The sequence below is a fragment of the Talpa europaea genome (genome assembly GCF_964194135.1).
Source record: "Talpa europaea genome assembly, chromosome: 4".
Lineage (NCBI taxonomy): Eukaryota > Metazoa > Chordata > Mammalia > Eulipotyphla > Talpidae > Talpa > Talpa europaea.
In genome coordinates this window covers 129,232,433-129,249,375 of record NC_140070.1, presented here as the reverse complement: position 1 = coordinate 129,249,375, position 16,943 = coordinate 129,232,433, and positions in this window count along the sequence as shown.

The following is a 16,943-nucleotide window of genomic DNA, read 5'->3' as shown; positions in this document are numbered from 1 at the left end:
ACTTATTTTTTTCCCTTAGGGAGTTCATAAATCTCTATAAAATAGAGTTTTCATTATATATTCTTTATCACATTGTGTTTAAGGACCATTAAAACAACATGAGTATGTTCTGCTTCAATGCTTGCTAACAACAGCTAAATTATTCACGTTTGTGATATTGTACCAAAATTGCTAAACAAAAAATCCTTTACTTAGTGTTTCTTTTTCCATAGGAAAAAAAGTGTAGAATATCATAAGGAAAAAATTTTGAAAAGTTTACAGATCTGGTTACTTTAAGATAATATCCCAATTTATTCAATCATTAATGTAGTTTCTTATAATTATGTTTTAAAGTCAATCCATGGAGAATAATCTTAATTAAAAGGTCATAGGAATATCTAAAACACATCAGGCACTACACTAATAAATTATATGAATAGTTTCCTTTAATCCTCATTCCAGCCCAGTGAAACACCTACCATTGAATTGGGTTGAATAGTCTCCCCAAATTTCATGTACACTTGCAACCTGTGAATGTGATTTTCTCTAGAAATACAGGGTTTTTGAAGATGTGATTAAGTCAAGGTGAGGTTATAGGGCGTTAAGATGGGCCCTAACTCTAATGTGATTTGTGTCCTTATAGGGAGAGCGAAACTGGGACGCAGAAACACACATAGAGAATGGAGAATGGAGAGAAATGTCTACGAAACAAAGGACACAGAGGATGGCTGACAGTCACCAGAAACTGAGGGAGCCCGGGAACAGATATCCCCCAGAAAACATGTAAAAAGCCAACACTGCCAAGCCCTTGAGCTTGAACTTCTAGCCTCCAGAACTCTGAGAGAAGACATCTCTATCATTTCAACTCATCCAAATTTATGCTTATTTTTTATGGCAGACCTAAAGATTTAACACATTATTGTTATTTCCATTATACAGGGGTGAAACTAAGGTTTAAAGAATTAAATGTAGTTTACATAAATGGAAAAACAGCATTAAATCCAAATAATCTGACTCCAGAGACTATGCTCTCAATCACTAGCTCTAGTATCTTTAAGATAGTATTTACTAAGGGTTTATTCTAAAATGGGCATCTACTCTATAAATGTTCCTTGTGGTAAGATCATTGTTTCGGTCTTTAGTAAGATCTCTTGCAAATTATCCACATTATACCCTCAGCACATGAAATAGGTTAATTGCATGTTTTCTCTCCCCAAACTGCACACTTGTGCTAATGCCCTTCCTTGTAGCACTTTAACTGGCTATTTCTGTTTGGACATAGAATGTGTATCAGTTCTACTAGGAAGACTGACCATTTCCTGTCCAGAGTTTCATCTAGCATTCTTTCTACATCTGCCATGGCATCACACATATGTCTAAACAATGTAAAATGTCCCTGCAATTTGTTATATCCATCTATTCCCAAGACATTAAGAACAGGGGACCACTAATCATTCTCAGTTACCCACACAGTCCCAGGCACTCATGTTGGAAATTATTTATTGAGAAAATTAATTAGGGGAATATTTAATATGAAATAAAGCAGACACTGTGAATTACATAAAGATATGTAGATATTTTCAGATTAATTTAATATAGACCGTTAGAGAGAGACCCATAAATTAATACACATTCAAGTATGGAAAGAAACTAGATGCTTGTCTATTTTAGACAACATTTTTGAGTTATTTTATACCTTTATTAGCAACTTGGGAATAATATGATAAAATGATTAATTAAGCAATCCATTTGAGTGGGTTTCTTTCTGGGAATGTGTATTCGTTTATCATGGTCTAAATATGTTTGTCATCTGGCTTATTTCTGAGTTTAAGAATTTGTGGGTTAAACTTTGAAGCCTAAATGGATGCTTAATCATAACTGAGAATGGAAATAGGGTCATTGTAGAAATACCTAGTTAAAATCAGTTCATAATGAAGCAAAGTGAGTTCTGTTTTGACCAGTGTCTTTATAAGAGGATGATAAAAGCTTAGAGACAGGCACACAGAGAAATACAACAAAGTGAACACAAGTTCACAGGGAATGTGCCATGTGACAATGGAGAGAGATTGGAATGTGTCTCCACAAACTAAGGGCCACCAAGAAGTTCTGGAAACTACCAGACCTAACAGAAGGCCTTGGAAGAGGCCTTTGGAGGAAGCATGGTCTATGGACACCTGGATTTCAGACTTCTCACCTCCATATTTGTGAGAGAATCTATTTTTGTTGTCTTATGCCACCCAGAATATGGTACTTTGTCTGGTAGCCCTGGGATATCAATACAAGTTTCTTTATCTTGAATGTAATCATAATGAGTATTGTGTCTCCTCATTTTCTTTCTAAAGTGCCTACTTGGGTTCATGAAAATTTAGCCCCTTAAATGTTTACAGTTATTACAACATGTTTTGGAACCTAAACCACCATAATAACTGAATTTGACATTCCCACACACTATAAATGTTCAAATAACTTTTTGTTAACACTTGAAGGTAATGATCAAATTTACTGAATTTTATGTAGGTCTCTCAAGAAAAAGGCGTTGATGAGAGACTTGTACTTCCAACTGACCAGGGGCACCCAGGCCTTCCACCCACTGTGAAACACATTATAATTTATACACTTCAGAAGTCTGAAATACTCATTAATAGGAGTGAAAAGCCAGTTTCTGTTCTGCTACATCTAGTCTGTACTCCACATGGTCCATGTGCAACACTATCTGCAGAATGCTGATTAGGTTTTAGGGCTGAAATCTCAAGTCTCCTAAAAACATGATTAATGTTACATTAGCCTTTTGGAGCAGGGGTCTAGAATACAATACTTCTTAGTTTATAAGCAAAACCAGTGGGACATGAAACAGAACAGATATGCAGGTATAAACACATAACCTTCAGTTGTCCTCTTGGAGAATGTGGTACCTCTAATCTCACAAATAATATCACTATGATTAAATGTAACAAGAGCAGATACCAAGAATGTGCACTGCCACTAGGGATCTTAGCCAAAGTACAAAGTTTGCTGTTTGTCTTGGGAAACTTCTCACCTTTTCCTAAACTCTCGTAATCAGCCCTCAGGCACCCAGTGCCCTCATGCCGCCCTCTGGTTGTCCCCGGCTCTCCAGGCCTACTGAATACCACCCTCCCCTTCTGAAGCAGCGGCCCTGTGCTCCAAAATCAAACTTCCCATCAGTTCCACTTTTCAATCAAAAGTCTAATTTCCTTGGGGTGGTTGATTTTGGCAGGCCTGAGCAAAATTCTAATCTGATAATCTGATTAAATTAATTCAAAGTAGGTTGTTAATGGCTAACAGCCTGAATTTCTGAGAGAAGCTGAGTACTTGACAATCTAATTTGTGGAATATACAAAGGAAATGTTTTGAACCTGAAACCTGAGTGTCTTTTATTTACACTCACATTTCTGCTATTTCCTGCCTCTCTTCTTCCCTCTCTCCTTCCTTCCTTCTCTTTCTTCTTTCTTTTTTTTAAATATTTATTAATGCATACAAGAACTGGGGTACAGGCCAGAGATACGGGGGGTGAGAGGATTCACCAGAGACAGAGTGGGGAGCAGAACAGGCAGACTGACTGAAGAACACTGCTGAGGGGAGCAGCGGGCAAGACAGGAGAGGTCTGCTGTGCCATGTGGGTAGCTCCCTGGCCAGGGATTGAACTTGTGCTGCAGTGGCTGCAGATAGCTTCATAGGTTGCGTCTTAACCCCTTGTGCCAGCAGGGAGGCCCACTTTCTTCTTTCCTAATTTTCTTTATTTCATTCTTTCTCTACTACCCCCTTTCCGGTTCTCTCCTCCCCTTTCATTTTCTTTCTCTCTTTACCAGGTCAATAATATGGCACAGACAGATGGTTATTTACCTGTAAATTGACTTCTTGATAGAAACTCACCTAAGGCAAATGTAACTTCTTCATTTACTAATGTTGTAGTATCTATACTCTTAATATTCTCCTTTGTTGGTTACTATTTTTAAGTCTGTGATGAGAAAAAATTATCAAACTAAATTTAGGATTATATTTTCTGCTTCTCTCATGATCTTCCATTTGTATAAAATGTGAATAGTGCATTTGAAAGCATCACAACTAGCTGCTTGTTTTCAAATTATTATTGTTAATAATAATTATTCAAATACTTCACCTGTCATAGTTACTGAGTTGAAAGTCTTTCCCAGAAATGTTAATCATCTTATACAAGTACTGACATTTGCCTCAGGTCACTAATGGAAAGCACATCAATATATATATCATATTAATTATCACTGTTTATTCATTTGAAATATTTAATAAGAAATACTGTGGTTAATATTTTTCTGTAAATGATGAAAATAATTTATATTTATAACACAATTGTGTCAGATGCTATACTTTGCAAATAATTCATTTAACTCTTCAAACAACAGTAAGTATTACATATTTTTATATCCTTGCTTTCAACAGTTATGGAAAAATTAAGACTTGACGTATTTAATAAACTTGCCTAGGATCACACTGTAGATAAATTGTATCTAAAAATCACTGCACGGATATATAAAAGAATATGTACCAACTATTCCTCAAGGAATATAAATGTGCATTTTCTATCATAAAAAAGTAAGTTGTGGGTCTCCCTGGTGGCCTAGGGGTTAAGTCTCAGTGCTATCACTGGTATAGTCTGAGTTCCACCTTCGGCTCGGAAGTAATCCACGTGGCACAGCAGACCTCTCCTGTCTTACCCACTGCTCCCCTCAGCAGTGTATTTCAGTAGATCTGCCTATTCTACTCCCACTCTGTCTCTCACCACCACCCCTACATTTCTAGCCTATACCCCAGTTCTTACATATTAAATAAATAATTTTTAAAGTAAGTTGTACATGAAAACTGATATTTCATTTTTCAAAGATTATTTATGCATACAAGATCTGGGGTCCAGGTCAGAAGTGTGGGGGTAAGAGGATTCACCAGAGTCAGAGTGGGGAGCAAACAGGTGTATCTACTGAGACACACTGCTGAGGGGAGCAGTGAGCGAAACAGGAGAGGTCTGCTGTGCTTTGTGGGTTAGCTCCCTGGCAGGGGATTGAACTCATGCCACAGTAGCTGGTGCTAGCTCTGAGATTTAACACTTGTGCCACCTGGGAGACCCCCGAAAAATGGTATTTCAAGCTCAAACTCAGCCCCCAACAAATGTTGAGGGATCAATAAATGGAAGTTAAACCAAGTGAAAGATTTCCTTGCATAGAAAACAAATCAATTTCTAAAGATATCTAGGTTAACATGGAAGAATGTGGTGGATGACTACTATAGCCTGAGGAGCAATAAGAAGTGGTGTTACTTACTGATCACCTCCTCTAAGGGGTGGTCCAGAGTAGTTGCAGAGCATGGAGGTCAGACTTTCTCAGGCGTATGATACCTCTGGCAGCAAGATGATGAGCTGACTATAGGCAGAGGGAAGCAAAGTCTCTAGAAATCCTGAAAGAGAAAATGAGTCACCCTAATTACTATGAAATAGGAAAAGTGTAACATTGATTTTTATCAAAATAAAACCTTATGTAATCTAAGAATAAAACCCAACCAAGTATTACATCATTTATTTCTATTGAATAAATTGTTTGGGACTTTCTAATAAGTATTACCTGGCAGAATAGTTCTAAACACCAGGTCACGATGGGAAACATTTGAACAATTGTTCAATAAATATGCTAGCTGGCTGCTTTAATTCATAAAAGTAATGCCTACTTGAGGGGGCATCCCTGGTGGCTCAAGGGGTTAAGCATTGCACTGTGAAGCAATCTGAAGCCTCTGCAGCACGAGTTCAATCCCCGGGCCAGCCAGGGAGCAACCCATATGGCACAGCAGACCTCTCATGTCTCCCCCGCTGCTCCCTTCAGCAGTGTTTTTCAGTCAGTCTGTCGGTTCTGTTCCCCACTCTGTCTCTGGTGAATCCTCTCACCTCCCGCATCTCTGGCCTGCACCCCAGCTCTTGTATACATAAATAAATAAATCTTTTTTAAAAAAGTAATACCTACTTGAGGTAAAAAAAAAATAATCTAGTAATCCAGAAGTATATAAGGCATGAGATAAATATCCTTCCTTTCCTTTATCATTCTGTTCCCCTCAGATAACTATTCACCTGGCATTTCGAGATATTTTCACTGCACAAAATAATATTATACTCCATTGTCTTACTTTTGTAAAACAAATAGACTAAAATTACAGTTTTGGATGTATGTCATTGTGGCTATAGAGTAAGACTGGCATAGTTCTTTCTATTAAAAGAGACCTTACCTTACATATTATGCTATAACTTGATATATTGCATCCACCTCCCCCCAAATATATCATGGAAAATTTTCCATATCAGAAGATACATATCATATATCCTTTTTATTTTTACTTTTTTAAGGGATCTATTTATTTATTTATTATAATAAGATTTATTTATTTATTCATACAAGAGCTGGGGTATAAGTCAGAGATGCGGGGAGTGAAAGGATTCACCAGAGACAGAGGGGGGTACAGAAAAGTCAGATCTACTGAAATACACTGCTTAGGGGAGCAGCAGGCAAGTCAGGAGAGGTCTGCTGCGCCACGTGGGTCACCTCCATGGCCAGGTATTGCACTCGTGCTGCAGTAGCCGAGGATATACTTTACAGTGCTGGTGCGTAGCCCCTTGCACCACCAGAAAGGCCTCTCATAGTCTTTTTAAAAAGTTATTTAATAATCTATTTACATTGTATTGTAAGTCATTTAATTATTTCCTAGTGCTTTGTCTTCTTCTCAAGCTAGGTTTACTCACATTTATATACATTACCTTATCTATTTAGGGACCTATGTTCCAACTCATAATAGCTATTATTTAATTTTCCCAGAAAGTTAAGCTTATAGTCTCAGTGCTTAATGATGGAAATACTATATTTTTTCTTTATTATCTTGAAGAAATAAGATTCTGAAAACTTGGAAAAGATGCTTTATACAATTACATCTCATACATGTCACACAATATATTCGGGGGGGTTAAGAAAATAACTCTGAAACCAAATGGCTATTTAAAATATCCTGCAGTTAAGTATAAAAGTTTTTTTTTTTAAGTATAAAAGTTTTAAACCCAAATTTTCTGTTACTATAGCCAAACATTTATGTTCAAGAAATATTAACTAACCATCTTACAAGCAGATCCTAAATGTTGGTATAGGTGGTTAGTCTGAAACTTTGAGGATTCTAAAGAAAATTCACAGGAGGGTTACTGTGAGTAAGGTCATCCACGCAACAGCAGTGTATTTTCAGCCCTTTTTGCTCATTCCCTTTGGCACTAAAGAGACCACGTGTACAGAGAAATTTTGCAGCTGGCAGAAGACACATGCTGAGAAATAACACCATAACTCAGAGCAACTTCTGGCCAGCTACATCGATCTTATTAAATTTCAACCTTTTCTTCTGGAAAATAGATCCACTAAGACAAGAAACAAATATACCAAAAATACTTCTGGCACAATCATGAAAGTCAATAGTCTTCAGATATTGTCTAGTTGAGGAACATATTCCCATCAATGGGGATGTGGGCTGGCCTGGGAAGCCTCTTTGGGTTCATCAGAAGCTAGAATAACCTCCTTTTCCCCTTACTGAAAAATTACCAAAAAAAAAAAAAATTACCAAAATATCTGGACTATTTCTTTATAACTGGTATATTTAATGAAAAAGATAAAATGAATTATCAATTGCTATAAACACAGGCTGGGAATCTTTTTAACATAGCTATGGGAATACCAAAAATAAATATCCTTATGAGTGTAAATGGAGGTGGGAGTCAATGTTTCTACATTAGCAGGGATAGGGGTTTTATTCAGGAGGTAGAACAAATACATTTAAAATTTCGATATAAGATAAAGAAAAATTATGACTAGATCACAACTGATTATTCTATTTCCATGGGAAAAGTCAAATGAACAAATAAAACAAATAAATGTAATACCAAACTCTGGAGACAACAGAACAACAGAAATGAATATTCATATAGCAGGAGTCCATGGCAGAGTGGTTTAAAAATAATAGATATCTTTTAAAAATACACACCTAGTAATAGGATAACTAGAAGTCTATATAAAGGTTTGTAAAAAGAACATTAACTTAAACATCAATGGGTTTCATATGTTTTTTGTTTGCAAGAATAACTATTCAAATCTGGTTCAGGTTTTAGAGAATGAGGAAAGAGACAAGACCAACAAGACTCTTATGAGTAATTGTGTTCCTCTGAAAACATTTATGACTAAGAAAGAATCCGAAGTGTGTAAACTTTAAAGCCAATGACACTTAGAATATTTTATAAAAATAAATACATGAAAACTGTACACTTTCTTCAAAATTTTCATTTTGATCACATCTGTTCTAAATTTGCAGAATTATGTTATATAAAAACTTTTTCTGTCATCAAAATCCTTGAAAAATTGATAAACCCCATGGGTGATCTCCACAGATAAAAGGAATATACACAAAATATACTGCCTATTGCTTCTGAGAAATTACTGATTATTTTTTGTAAAGTTTACTCTTTGATCCCAGGTTAAGGAATACCCGTGTAAAGAATGGCCCTAACTAACTAAAGTGGTATTGACTAATGTTTTATGCAATTGACTAATGGAGAAAAAATCTAGTCCTTGCTACCATGTCACCATTCCTATGCATTGCTGTCCTGGGCACTGGATGAGGGTGGATGGCAATCAGGATGGACAGAGTATAGACCAACCTCATGTCTCTCCTCCAGAGATGTTCCAGAAATGACCTTAGAATTTTCTTCCCTTATTTTTCTCTTACTCTTTCAGCACTCTACCATTCATTGTCTGAGAAACCCTACAGAGAGATTCTTCTGAACAGCATGAGAAGTGAAATGAAGTCTCAAGCAACACATATGTGTCAAAGACCTATTACAGAAGACATAGCAAAATAAATAAATACATAGATAAATAAATAAGAAAATGACCCAAGGCATTATCTTATAAACAAAATAAGACAAACTTGTTTTTGCCAAATAACAAAGTCTTTTAAGTTTTAGATATATTTCAGTATTGAATGTCAATGTTGAATAGTTGGTAACCTAAAGTGATAAGCAATTTTTAAGAAATTGCAAAGTCTTTACTTGTTATTTTGTAAACCAGCATTATGATCCCAAATGCCATCCTAAGAAACTCTGTGGTATTAGGAGCACACATATGTTTGAACTCATCATATAATCTTGAATTCTCTCTAATTAAAAATTATAATTAAAAATCTTTTGCATGGGTCAAATACATTACCATGCACAAATATATTTTACAATAAGATCATCAAAATAAACTTGTAGAAGTAGAAACAGTCCAATTAAACTATGTTCCTATTCCACACATGCCATAGTGGCCACCACAAGTCACTATTTTATATGTATTCAACTTACAACTGATAACTACTTAATGGAGCATTAGAAACTCGGTCCAGTGGTCTATTTGAAAGTCACTTACCATATAATATATTCCATCCTCGTTTCTGCTGACATCATGACAGAGTTTTCTTTACCTTCAAAGTAGCAATATGCTCCTGAAAAACATTTTGATATTATAAGAGATTGCACTCATGCCTATTCATACAAATATTTCCCCCATAGGGTTAATTTTTAAATAATTTTTAATATTTATTAAAAGATTTAGGTCAAGCAATAACCAGAAAATAAGTAGATTGTCAAGCTCACTTGTTTTTTACTGAATGCTCTCAAGGCATCAAAATTTGCAGATTCACCTTTGAAAAGTATTAAATTTGCATTTATTCTTTTGTCCTTAAGCTAACAGTAGGGAATTGTTATTTTTAAAGCACCTATTTGGGATGCTAAGAGGTCCTAATTAGGTAAATTAAACTATCAGCATTAAGTTTGAGAAATGAAGAGTCAGAACAGATACCTTTTTGATCTACAGATAATTAAGGAAGTGACAGAAAATTGTACATGTTGTGATTTTTGTTTCCTGCCTCAGCATAATAGGTTTGATAAAATCATTTTACTTTAGTCATTGTCCAAGCTTCTGCTCTGAGTGATTGGAGGGGATTCATTATTGTTGGAGACTCCCAGCTGTTTCTATCTTAAATTTTCTTGCCCATGTTATAAATGAATGAATGAATGAATGAATGAAATAGAAATGGCTTTAACCTCTATGTTATCATCCCAAGGAGGAGCATGTTGTTTGCAGAACTGACTAAACAACAGAAAGCAAAGCAAATCACCATAACAGTAATAGTGGCAAGTTAGAGGGGATTCCTTTCAAATCTGTTCAACAAATCAGTATGTAATTAAGTAGTACTCTCACTTATAAGGGCCACAAAGATCAACTGAAAGATTTACAAACAAAGAAAGCAAAGGAGATATGTCTATGACTAGGGATAAAACACAAAACAATATTATTTATAAACATGAAAGTTCTTTATTTTTTAATTAATCAGGGTAGGCATCATTGAGGTAGAAGATGAACTGTACTTAAATGAACAATCAGCATGTAGAAACATGGAAAGAGAGAGCAAGATGGGGAGGGTAATCCAGATTAAGAGAAGAGCATAGGTTAGGAAGCAGAGGGCAAAGTGTGATGGGAGAATACAATGAGTGAATTTAATCTCAGCCCAAGTCTGGGAGTAAAGGTAGGAGAAATAAAATGTTTATGTTTATGAGAAGGAATTAATGATTTTAGTTTGATGGCTCATTGAATTCAAAGTACCTAGCAGAAATTCAGATACAAATATTGGATATGTAACTAAATTAAAGGTAATGGCTGAGTCATGGGCATAAAGACAGTTAACAGAAGCTTTTGGAACCTTTAAGAGAGACCAAGGTATTCATGGAATGGGGAGAGAATAAATCTATGGATGCCTTTAAAAAAAAAATAAGGATTTAGAATGAGAAGAAACATTCTGTGAAGCAGTGGAGGAACTAAGAAATTATCTCAAATATCACATTCAAGATTAAGTATTCCATGAAAGAAAAAAGTGTCCAACATTGTTGAATGATGCACATAAGCAACAGATTTGACTATTAGAAAGTTATTTGTACTCTTTGGGGGAAGAGTTTTAGGGAGGTGATGGGGGTGGAGCCAAATTGACTGGAGTAAATCTGTCACTGCAGGAAACAGTCAAAATGAGTGGGATGTAGTGAAAAAGCAGGGAAGGAGAATTTTTCCAGAGAGAAAGGCACATTTGAAAATAGAGAAAAGGAAGGCAAATACATCAAAGAACTTTTACCATTAGCAATTTTAAATGTAGTATATTATTAACATGAGTCTCTGTGATAATCAGAGGGGCATCACCTGAGCTTAACACATCAGGGCAACAAACAATTAAATTTTAGCATCTCAAGTTATCTAGTGCTGCCTAACTTCTGATTACTAAGAAAGAAAACATATTAGTATGAGTGATTTAAAAAATATTTTCACATTTAAAAATGATAAAAGATCCATATACATGTCAACAGAGACAATACTATAAAACAATCTCATTATACACTTTTTAAAGTAATAATGCAGGCCAATAAATCTGAAAAGAAGAGTAGACATTATCTGACTTTTTAAAATCTCTCCAAAATATATATTCTTGTTCCATAAAAGTAAAGATATGATTCAAGAAAGTGTTTGGAGAAACAAATACTTTCCACCAAAATAATCCTCATAAATACTCCCAAGACTGTCAATGCATATTTCAAAGGATGTAATCACTGTTTACACATCAGACAGTCTGAAAGATATTTCACAAAATAAATGGTTTAAGTTTTTATAAGTGTCAAAGTCATAAAAGACTGATGGGCAAAGAAAGACTGAGGAGATGTCAGATTGGATGAAACTACAGTGACTTGATTGGATCCTGGATCCAGAAAAAAGACCTTAGTGATATGGTTAAGCAAACTTGACTAGTTCCGTAAGTAAGTGAATATAACTGCTTCAGTGTTAATTTCTAGTTTTAATAATATTATGCCCTGATTATATAACATGTTAACATTCAGGAAAATGCTAACACCTATAAAGAATGACTATGATATATTTCAAGCTCTTTTATAAGTCTGAAATTATATAAAAATTTTTGAAAAAGACATAACTAGGGAAATAAATGGGGGAAAATCCAAATCTGGAGGGAATGAGAGTAAAAGTTGTCTATGTAGTTGTATGTAGCATTCTGCTTTTCCTTTTTTTAATTTCAACCAGCTCAAAAGTGGTCAGAAGCAAATGACTACAGAAAAATAAACAAAAATGCCCAGGACCTAAAGAAATTCTTGTTTACATGAGAGATAACCTGTGTGTACTTCAGTAAGTATGATAATGAGAAACTCAGAAACTGATTTTCAATCTGTGTTTTCATGAAGTTTTCCTCATGTGAAAAAGATGATCCAGGTCAATTTTGAAGTTGCCATGTCATTCAGTTTTGAGTATTTATTCAGTGCAAGGCACTATTTACCCACAAGTGATTAAAGGGCTCTGATCATAAAAAGTATCTCGTCAATGAAGATGGACTATGTAAGTTTTCAAGTAACTGTACTTCCAGAATATACTATAACAAAGAGGCAAGCAAAGTCCTCTTGAAACATAGAGAAAGGAAGAACCATCCCATTAGCTAGAAGAAACATGGACCAATAGTTTTCTACGATGGAGAAAACAAGGAAAGGTGTTATAAAAGTAGGAACATTTGAAAGCAGAAGTTTCTGATAATAATCGTTAAGGCATAAAGACAATTTTTGAAGAGGAAAAAGCCTAAGCAACATCATGGAATAGAAAATTACAGGGTTGTTTCCATAATTGAAACCAGGTAAATTGTGGAAGAGACCCAGGGTTAGAATTTCATTGAGTGATAGAATGTGAGTAAGACATGTATGCATTGCATGTAAATACTAAATCCTCTCATACTTAAGATCAGTTCTACTAAACACTGCTCAATACATTTCTTTCTCAAATTCAGCATATTTCCATAGAACCCAGAGTACAAACTAGACATTTTATTGCCTTTTCCAAAGTGGTACTGGCAAATTCCCAAGATACTATACCTTAAAATAATACTCTAAGTGCATTGTTCTGTATGTAGCCAATTACTATTTACTGCTCACTTCCAAATGGTCAATAATTCAGACTGCTCAATAGGACCCTAGACCAGCATCAAGCTGTCCACTGAGACTTTACAAAACAGAAAACCTTTTTTGTTAATTGGTTATGGATTTCATTTTAGCAGCAATTGCTAAAGTATTTTAGCAGCATTTGCTACATGAACCATTAGTATCAGAATATGTTAATTGGTCTGATGTAAAAAAAAAATAATACCTAAACAAGTAAGTTTGTTAAACATTAGGTTAAGAAAGGTTGATCATATTTCTTGATTGCAGGAGTTATCAGAGCCTTGAAAATGCTAACAAGAATTATGGCATTAAAGGAGGAAGAGAAGATGCTTTGTTAGAAAAATCCAATGGAAACCTACTGATACAAGTGTTCCAGAGAACATATGTTTGAAAACTACACCAGACACATCTTTGCTCAACTAATTTTAAGTCTATCACACACTCAATGGAATGGCTTAAACAAATTCCTGTGAGGAAAGTGTATGCCAGTGATTATTGCAATTTCAGCTTTATCAACCAATGCTATCTATCAGAAAATTTTTTCTTCTTGGGAAAACATCTCTTCCTTTCATGTGGAAATTAATGGCAAAAAGAAGTCATGAACAGGTATTTCCACTTCTGCCAATTTCTCTGGGAGAAAACTATATTGTAAATGTGAAACATGAATGTTACTCATCTTATAACACTATTAAATCCCTTGACATGTTTACAACATGGACACTAGAATAAATGAAACACTGTAATCAAAACATCCTGATTCTCTCAACCCATATGCTGAGATTTGCTCAAAATTTGAACTAAAATCATATAGGTTAAAATGCAACTTATTCAGGGATAGTCTTAGTAATACTAAGTTTGACATATGGTCATTCTTTTCCTATTTAATGTCTTACATTCTTATACTGGGACTTTCAGAAGGTCCATCAGGCAGCACATGGGAGTTATATGGTACAATTTAGACATATGATTACGTTATAATCCTTAGCAGAATTTTCATTTTCTACTGGGAGTAAAAGTCTCTGCAATGATTAAAATACAGGAAACATGATACATTTTTCCAACAGATGAAAAGTAACCATTATGAGTGATACTACTTTTTCTTATAGGAATTTATAGTTAAATCTTCAAATAGCAAGAATGTATAGTTCTTTGAAAATAGTAATATTTATGTATCTGTATTTGGAATGGTAAGGCAATCATCAAAAAATTGAAACTGGATACCCACTGTAGGGTAAAGAAAATATCAGGCTTTTTTGCCCTTCCGCCATCAGGATAGATGATGGATCCTTGTCCTGAATGCATGCCTGATGGCGGGCACCTGGAATAGGGTGTGGGCATAGGTAGATGGGATTCAGCTGACCTAAGACTGTGCTTTTAAGGGCGGCGTCACGGGGGGGACGCCAGCAGCACCAGTAGCAGCAGCAGCAGCAGTAGCAGTAGCAGTAGAAGCCGAAGCCGAAAGAGAAGCCGAGAAGCAGCAGAGCGAACTCCAGAGAGCCCAGATAGAGTAAAGACTTGCTGCCAGCCTCCCAGCCCCCCAGCCAGCACCCCTGCCTGCCACGTACCCGCTGAACCCCAATAAAAAACCTGCAAAACTACTGAGGACTCTGACTCCTCCTTTACCCGGTCTGCATGGGATCAGAAAACCTGCCCCGTGTCCGTTCCTGCCTTTACACCCACTATGCCCAGAGGCTGCTGGACAAGGTAGCTTTGTTGGGGCTGAGGAGGTGGCCTCAGCCCACCACCTGTGGGTGTTCTGCCTCCCTAGAGTCCAAAGACACACATCTGCCCTGTCCTGAGTGCAGGCCTGGCTTGGCAGTGGCCAGGCTTCCCCCCCTTTTATAACTGACTCCAGAATCTTAAATGGACCAATCAAGTTCAAGGTAAATTGACCGATCAGATTCAAACTAAATGAACCAATCAGGTTCAAGCTAAATAGAACAATCAGTTCTCCAGCTGTCACTCAATCCTGAGCTAATGCATTCATATTGAAAATTGAAAATGAGCTGATTGGTGTTAACTGGTGCTATCAAACCCTTAAGATTGAAAACAGCCCAATCAGGTTTGTAGGGTGGGGGGCCCTGAAGATAACACAAGGCAGAACAAAAGCAAGCTTGAGTCAGTTCGCAGCTGACTTTTGAGGAAGTATTCATCACACCACCTTCAAAAAAGGATTCTGCTCCCACCCTCTAAAGAAAGGAAGGAAGTCTGCAGTCAGCCTCCGAAGAAGTCAGTGAACAAGCAGTTGGCCTTCAAAGAGAGGGGAAGGATTCTTGTCTCATCCTCCAAAAAGAAGTCAGTCAGCAGCCAGCCTCTGAGTAGAAAATACCAGTCACAGTTGTCTCCAAAGAGAGAAGGATTCATTGGACCACCAGTGAAGAAGGATTCTGCTCCAGACCGTCAAAGAAAGAGAAGCATTGAACAGAAGACCTCCATGGAATTCACCAGACCTCCGCAAACTTCTAGATGACTTCTAGACCTCCTCTTTAAATCTTCAGAGACCCAGCTGCTGCATATGCCTTCCAGCCCTACCTCTAACATTGCCTGCAAGGGTCCCCCACTGTAAGGTAAGTAAATGGTATCAGGATTTTCCGCCCTCCTGCCATTAGATTAAATGCATGCCTGATGGCGGACACCTGGAGTGGGGTGTAGGCATGCATAGGTGGGTACACCTGGGCTGAGACTGGGCTCATAGGGCAGTGTCTTGGGGGCGCCAGTGAAGCAGAACCACCAGAAGGAGATCAAGCGAGAGAACAGCACCACGAGAGAAGCAGAGGCCATGAAAGAAGGCCAGAGAGCCCAGAAAGAGTGAGGACTCACTGGGGGCTGGGAGGCCTGCCAGCCTCCCAGCCCCTCCCCGGAGACCCCTGTCTGCCGTGAACCTGGTAAACTCAATAAAACCATGAAAAAGCCACCAAGGGCTCCAGGACTTCTCCTTTACCTCGTCTGCTCAAATCATCGAAAGATCCTGCTCCGTCCCCTCCTGCTGCTATACCCACCCTAAAAGTCTGATTGGGCTGTTTTCAATCTCAGCCCAGGTCTTAAAGAGCTGATCACAGCCTCAGGTTCTCCTGTACCACCTTTCGGTGCTGATGATTCTGTTGCTGTCTGGTCCAGCATCCAACCCAGTCTTCAGGCTGCTGCTATGGGCTGTTCAGTGTCACCTCATCCTCCATGAGCAGCCTGTTTGGTACTTCTGGACACTGTGGACACTATCTGGGGTGGAACAGCCAGCCATTTGTGACCTTAGAAACTCTTTCCTTTACCACAATTTCCTGCTTGTAAAATAAACCCAGTTGTTGTTGGCCCCTGAGCCTGAGTGGTCTTGCAATTGTGCAAGCAGGTGAGAACTGACAGTGACCTGTCTCCCACCTGGGCACGGGCCCTTAGCACTGTTTGAAAACTCCTTTTGTACTGCTTCAAAATGGCTCTCTTTCCCCCTTTTCATTCCCAGAACAGGACTGACCAATTAAATTCAAAATCCAGAGAAATAAAAATTACTCTCAAGAATCATCTCCTTAGAAAAACAGTCTTGAGAACAATGTGAACATTGTTCAGGGTTGCAATATTCTGACAAGCAAACTACAGCGTTAAGAACATTTATCAATAGTGAAAATTTCATACTAAAGTATAAAGGAGGAACTAATATAAAAGCTACTTTTAGCATGACTAATTTGAGAAAGTTATAACAATTTAAAATATGTAAACCATCTTGAATGTTATTCAAACAGTAAGTGCCAAGTATTTAGACATTATAAGATTTTAAGATGTTAGGCATTTTTATTTTCATTGGTATGTTTAAAACATTCTCTTTTTAATGAAGGAACGTATTTTTTAAAGGCCATTAGTAGAATGAAAGGACGTATATTAAGTTTATGGAATTTTAAAAACT